This window comes from Pinus tabuliformis, chromosome 3_1 (genome assembly GCF_031772625.1).
Source record: "Pinus tabuliformis cultivar Carrire ecotype Pingquan chromosome 3_1, CPIR1, whole genome shotgun sequence".
Classification (NCBI taxonomy): Eukaryota; Viridiplantae; Streptophyta; class Pinopsida; order Pinales; family Pinaceae; genus Pinus; species Pinus tabuliformis.
In genome coordinates, this window is record NC_142301.1 from 637992379 (window position 1) to 637998377 (window position 5999).

Sequence of the window (5999 nt, forward strand, 5' to 3'; positions counted from 1 at the left end):
TTATTGTTGGACCCAGTCTTTAAGTCTTTAGTGGTATAGTTCGAAGAATATTGCGTGGCAAGAAACGCAGAACATTTATCTGAACGTCCTGCCTGCATGTCAGGGTTGCAACTCTCGAGCCAATCTTTAAGGCCTTTATTTCTGCAGTTCAAAGATTATTGCGTGGCAACTGCGGAGATACGTTAACTTTTCTAATAAAGTATCCGAATCTACTGTTTTTCGTTTCCAGGCGGTGGTGCACATGTCAGGGATGGAACAGCTCAGTGGCCTCGTCGACTATGAAGAGGTAAATAACGGCAGTAACATAAAAGAAATAGTTCCTAAATTGAACTTTTTAAGTTATTCATTGTTGGGAGGATCAAATTTCTATACAAATTGTGTTGAAAGGGATGAAATTCCTTTGGAAATATATTTATGAAAGTAAAAATTTGATAAAAAGAAGCAATTAAAGAGAATCCCAGCCAAGATCTTAGGCAAGTTCTCATGTCTCGACCAAAGTAGTTTATTATACATACGAAATGATTAATTTTTTGTTATTAAACTCAAATAATCAATAGCTGTGAAGGTGAGATTTTAATATTGGGTCAGTGTCTCATGAGACTAATAAATTTCCACTACTAATGTTCTTTAAAAGCGATCCTCATCCAGGAGCTCATTGAAAGTTTGCGAGTGAAGCTCTTTACTTGCAGATGGTTACCTGCAGATAAGGAAGCCAAAGCCGTCATATGTCTCTGCCATGGTCAGCTTCCCAATTCATTGTCCACATCATAACGGAACCTAGTCACGAATCCATGGATTCGCAACCTTGTAAATTCGTTAAGGATTTCGAGTTTCTGCTGTGTAATTTGTTTTCTTCTTGTGCTTGCAGGCTATGGCATGGAGTGCAGCATTTTATGGAAGGTACTTCTAACTCTTTTCCCTGGAATAATACAAGTAAATATGACCAGGATGTTCATGAATGAACAAAATTTGTTAGTGTCTTTACCAAAATTTCGTATTAATTTAGCTCTGAAATTAATAACCCAATTGGACCTATTATCAGAAACAGGAGTGAGGCTTGCAAAGGCTGGGTATGCAGTATTTGGTATAGATTATGAAGGCCATGGCAAATCTGCTGGAACACGCTGTTACATAAAAAACTTCGATGACCGTGTAAGGGATTGTACAACTTTTTTCAGGACCGTCGCTGGTATGTATTATTGGGTAATTAATGTCAACTGGAAGAATAAGTTGTGCAGTTAGTCATGGAAATAAGAAAGTCTGATAGTTACATTGCAGAACGCGGTGAGTATAGGGAGAAAGCGAGGCTCCTTTATGGAGAATCAATGGGAGGAGCAGTGGCACTTATCATCCATAGAAAGCAGACTAACTATTGGAGTGGAGCTGTTATTGTTGCACCTATGTGCAAGGTATAAATTATATTAATATTTCACATTGCATGGTTGAATCATTCTATTAGCACTCACCTTGTTTATTCTTGCAACAGATATCAGAAGAGTTAAAGCCTCACCCGCTGGTTAAACATATTGAAGCTAACTGCAATAATCCCAACGTGGAAGCTTGTACCTACTGAGGATATTGTAGACGTTGGCTTCAAGGAACCAGAAATGAGACAGAAGGTAATGAATCGTATTGCCGCTTTGTTTCCTGTAGAATTTCTTATTAATTTTCATGGTTTTTGTTTTCTCTAATATCTGCACATAAGCACAGATTCGGGCAAATCCGTATGTTTATCAATGTCGACCTCGTCTAAAAACGGCTTACGAGCTTCAAATGATCAGTCTGGACATAGAGAAACGGCTGGACGAGGTACCCTATTCGAATATTTAATTCAATCTGCAATTTTTTTGCGGCTATCTTTAATAAACCCCTTAACTAAATGGGCTATCACGGTCATAATGAATTATATGATGCAGGTGTTGCCTTTTCTGATTGTTCATGGTGAAGCCGATAAAGTGACAGGCCCATCTGTGAGCAAATTGCTGTATGCTTCTGCCAAAAGCACAGACAAGACTCTGATACTGTACCCCGATATGTGGCATGGATTGACATATGGAGAACCACCAGAGAACACAGCATTGGTTTTCTCAGACATCACTGCGTGGTTGGGCAAGAGAAGCGGAGCAGTAGGGTGCCGTGAAAACGCCCATGTAGAGAACAATTCCGATTCCACAGAGTCCGCTAGGATGGTAGCGGAAAGAGAACGAAAGGTTGCCAACGACAGCCTATCCTGGTCACCGATTAAATAAGTTCAAGTAAATCGTATAATAATGATAAAATCGTATAATAAACGGCAAAGGGGTGTGTCGTGGGGTGCGTTGTGAAAAGCTTTTTGCACGCTGGAACCGACCATGTGCTGTGAACGGCAATTAAGTTGCGCGCCATTATCAGAGTTGAAATAACAAAAAAAAGCATGTCTATGGAAATTATTATGGCATTGGTTTTTTTAACCCTCCGAAAAAATTTATGTCTAATTTGATTTATCTAATTGAACATACTTATTGCTTTGAACTCTGTACCGTGCATTTAATCCATTTATATTAAACTATTAGATTAGTATTAAGTTAGTTGATATTGTGAAAAGCATAACAATAATTTTAAGAAAATACTAATGCTCCACTGAAACGTATTGTCCAACCTCGCTTCAAAACGTGAAGGTACCCTTTACTTAACCAATCTCGTACGACAATAAATATTTTTATTTTTCAGAAAATACATATTCATTATTACAGTAATATTGCTTAAACATTTAAGCCATTTAAATTAGAAATAAAGCATACTTTATTATTATTATTAGTTTTTAAAATTAATTAGTGTAGTTTTCTTTATTCGGAATGTATTTAGATAAAAGAGATAAATAAATATATAAATAAAGTGTAAGTTTTAAAATAATTATAGAATAATATGAAATAAATTAATATTATTACACTATATTAATATTATTTTTTCAGTTTTTTTAATATATATATATATATATAGATATATAATGTTGCAATATAATAATAGTAACTATGGAGAAATAAAACTTGTTATTAATTTTAATCTATGATCATTGTACATTCAAATCAATAATTAATATATATTTTAAGTAATTAAAATTCATAAAGTGACGTTTCTTTCTGAAACTTTTAAGGAATTTCTTTCTTGATTTTTATAATCTCCAAATATGGTTCCATATCTTCCTCATTTGTTTATATATTAGAGATGAGGGAAGCTTATTTTCTATTTCCTTATGAATACCTTTCTCTCTCTTAATCTTGAATATACTTACATTTTTCTAAATGAAATGAAAGTCTCCCTCATTTAATCACATGCAGCCCATATTCTCTTTCAAAAGGAGAAGGGGCTTTCTTTTACCCGTTCTTAAGATTACATTAGATGACCGCTTCTCAATAACCTTTGGCCTCTCGTCCTTGGTAACTAAAGGTGCACAATAAGTCTTTGCATCTAGCAAACTTTTAATTATAATTATTACACCGTAAGGCATTCCCTCTTAAATAAACTCCCCTCCTGTAAGGCCTTCGAGTTGCGGGTGCGACGGGCACCGGTGAGGACGTGCACGAGGGCGCGCGGGCGGCCGCGCGAGCGGGCATGCAGGCGGGCGCACGGGCGCGGACAAACGACAATGCGACAATATGCGACAATATATGCGACGAAAGGGAGACACTTAGAATGCGACTAAGTGTTGAACGAATATATATGCGATGGACTAAAAGCTTGCAAGCCGACTTGAAGTGGTGTTGTGGGCGTATGTTGGGGTCGGCCAAGGGGCTGCACACCCCCATGTAAAACCAACGCATGAAGTGTATATATGTATGAGCCTTGAGGCTCATTTCAACCATCGAAATCTCATCACTCTCTACGCATAAGAGGAAGGGGTAAATTGAAAACTACGCAGATTTGGATTGGAGCTGCGTATAGCTCATGCACACTATCTAAGGTGCAGTTTTGGAGCTGTCTTGTGCCGGTTGAGGTGTGGGCAAGTGTGCCCGGGGTTCGGTATATGTGCAGATTTGTGCAGGACTTGGTGAAGAGGATTTAAGTGGCTCGGGTGAGCACTACTCTTTGTGCAAGGGTGCACATGTATTGTAAAAGGCAGGGTTGCCTCTCTGTTGTAATATTTGGCTAAGTGTAGACTTGGTTTGGCAAGGCACACTTGTACATTGTAAAACTGATATTCTTAATATATTGTCGGGCAGACTCACATTATGGGGAGTTGCCCCTCCCCTTTATACTTGTTGCAATTGTTGTTGTTCTTGGTATAATTGCATGATGATAATGAACGAGTATGGGCTTCATTAAGTATAAAGGATAATTGCATGTTTACTTGGTTGCGAAACACAAGCTAAATAATGTTAATGTGAAAGTAGGCGTAGTCCACGAATGTTAGTATTGGTGAAAAGAAAGCGTTCGGTGGTGCCGCACCTTGCTACAAGCGGTTGGAAGACTACCGCAGGTGTAGGGGCGTGACAGGTGGTATCAGAGCTCGAACAGGTTTGGGTGTTGAAGCTGTTGAGCAAGGTTTGCTCGTGACAGGTACTTGCAGGTGAAGGAAACCGTTTCACACGAAGTGGAACAAGGGTCGGTTCAGGTTGCAGGTGACTTGGTAAAGATGTCTATCTTGCAGAAATTGGGTTTTGCAACCTTCGAAGAATTTGAAGGAAGTCTACTTGAAGAGTCAGAGAAAGTAAGACAAGGATTTGCAGAATATGGCAAAAGGTTGTTTGAAACAAAGGATGCTCTTCATGCCTTGGTCAAGGAAGGGGTTTCTGACCGGAATAAGGAGGAAGCCTATCAACTTGCAAAGGAAATGGACTTTCTTGAAGCAAAACTCAAGGAACTAGAGATAAGACAGAAATTGAATCAGAAGAAGTGGGATTGCCTAGCTCTTGAGGTAAGGCATCTCAAGGCCTTGAAGAAGAAGGTTGAGTCTGATGGAAAGAATGAAGATGCTTCTTTGGGGATGATGCAGATACTTGGTGCTTCTGCTACTACGGAAGTGGCCTCTAGAAGGGATCCTGAAAGGAACAAGTTGGAGTAGGTTCGAATGAAGGTTGGAGGTGCTAATGTGCTCACTATGGTGGATAGTGGGGCTTCTCACAACTTCATGGGTGAAGATACTGCGAGAAGAATTGGGCTGAAATTTGTACCGGCAAAGGCACAAATGAAGACAGTGAATTCTCCTCCTATTGAGATTCTTGGTATAGCTGAGAGGGTGGACACTACACTTGGTGAATGGACCGGGAAGGTGGACTTCACTATAGTGCGGATTGATGACTATGAAGCTGTATTGGGGATGGAGTTCATGAAACAATTTGATGCTATGATTGTGCCACATTTGAAGAAGCTATACATTTATGATGGAAGGGAAGATGTACCCATTGGTGTGCCAACCATTGGTGTGACAAGGCTTGATTGTAAATTGGGAGTGATGCAAATGGAGGATAAGGAGAAGGTGAACAAGCGGTTGTCTAGTGTTGATACAAAGCTTGTGGAGCAGTCATTGGTCATCAAGACACTTTCAGATAGCATCTTGGATTTGACAAGAAGGCTAGAGTTGGTGGAGGATGATGATGATCAGGTATATGTGAGACCGGATGTCCAGAGGGAAGACCGGGTTGCTTATCTACAATGGATGGAGATTGAGGATCCTGATAGGTGGATCGAATTGATTAGTGAGGGAGAGCCTTCAGGCTCTACTCCCTCTACATCTTCTTAGATGGATGAAGAAGATGGGGCTCATTGTTAGCTGCTCATGGCAGTGAGTCCTTAAACATGTTTGAGCAGGTATGATTGATGGTGCAGGGATGGCTTGGCATCAAGCATCATGACATGTTGCAGATGAGATGGATGGAGTTTCCATGGACCTGAGCATGGATTATGGAGGAAGATTCTAGAGAAGTCAAGGATGTGGCAGATGTTTGAGGAACAGCTGATGATGGCATGAGGATGTTCACTCTCATGGATTGAGCGTGATGGTTGGATTAGCTACCCAACTA

General features: G+C 39.7%; 1 pseudogene; it reads left to right on the plus strand.

Moving 5' to 3' along the window:
- Positions 1-241: 241 nt before the first annotated feature.
- LOC149188705 (caffeoylshikimate esterase-like) lies at positions 242-2249 on the plus strand (annotated as a pseudogene).
- Positions 2250-5999: the final 3750 nt, after the last annotated feature.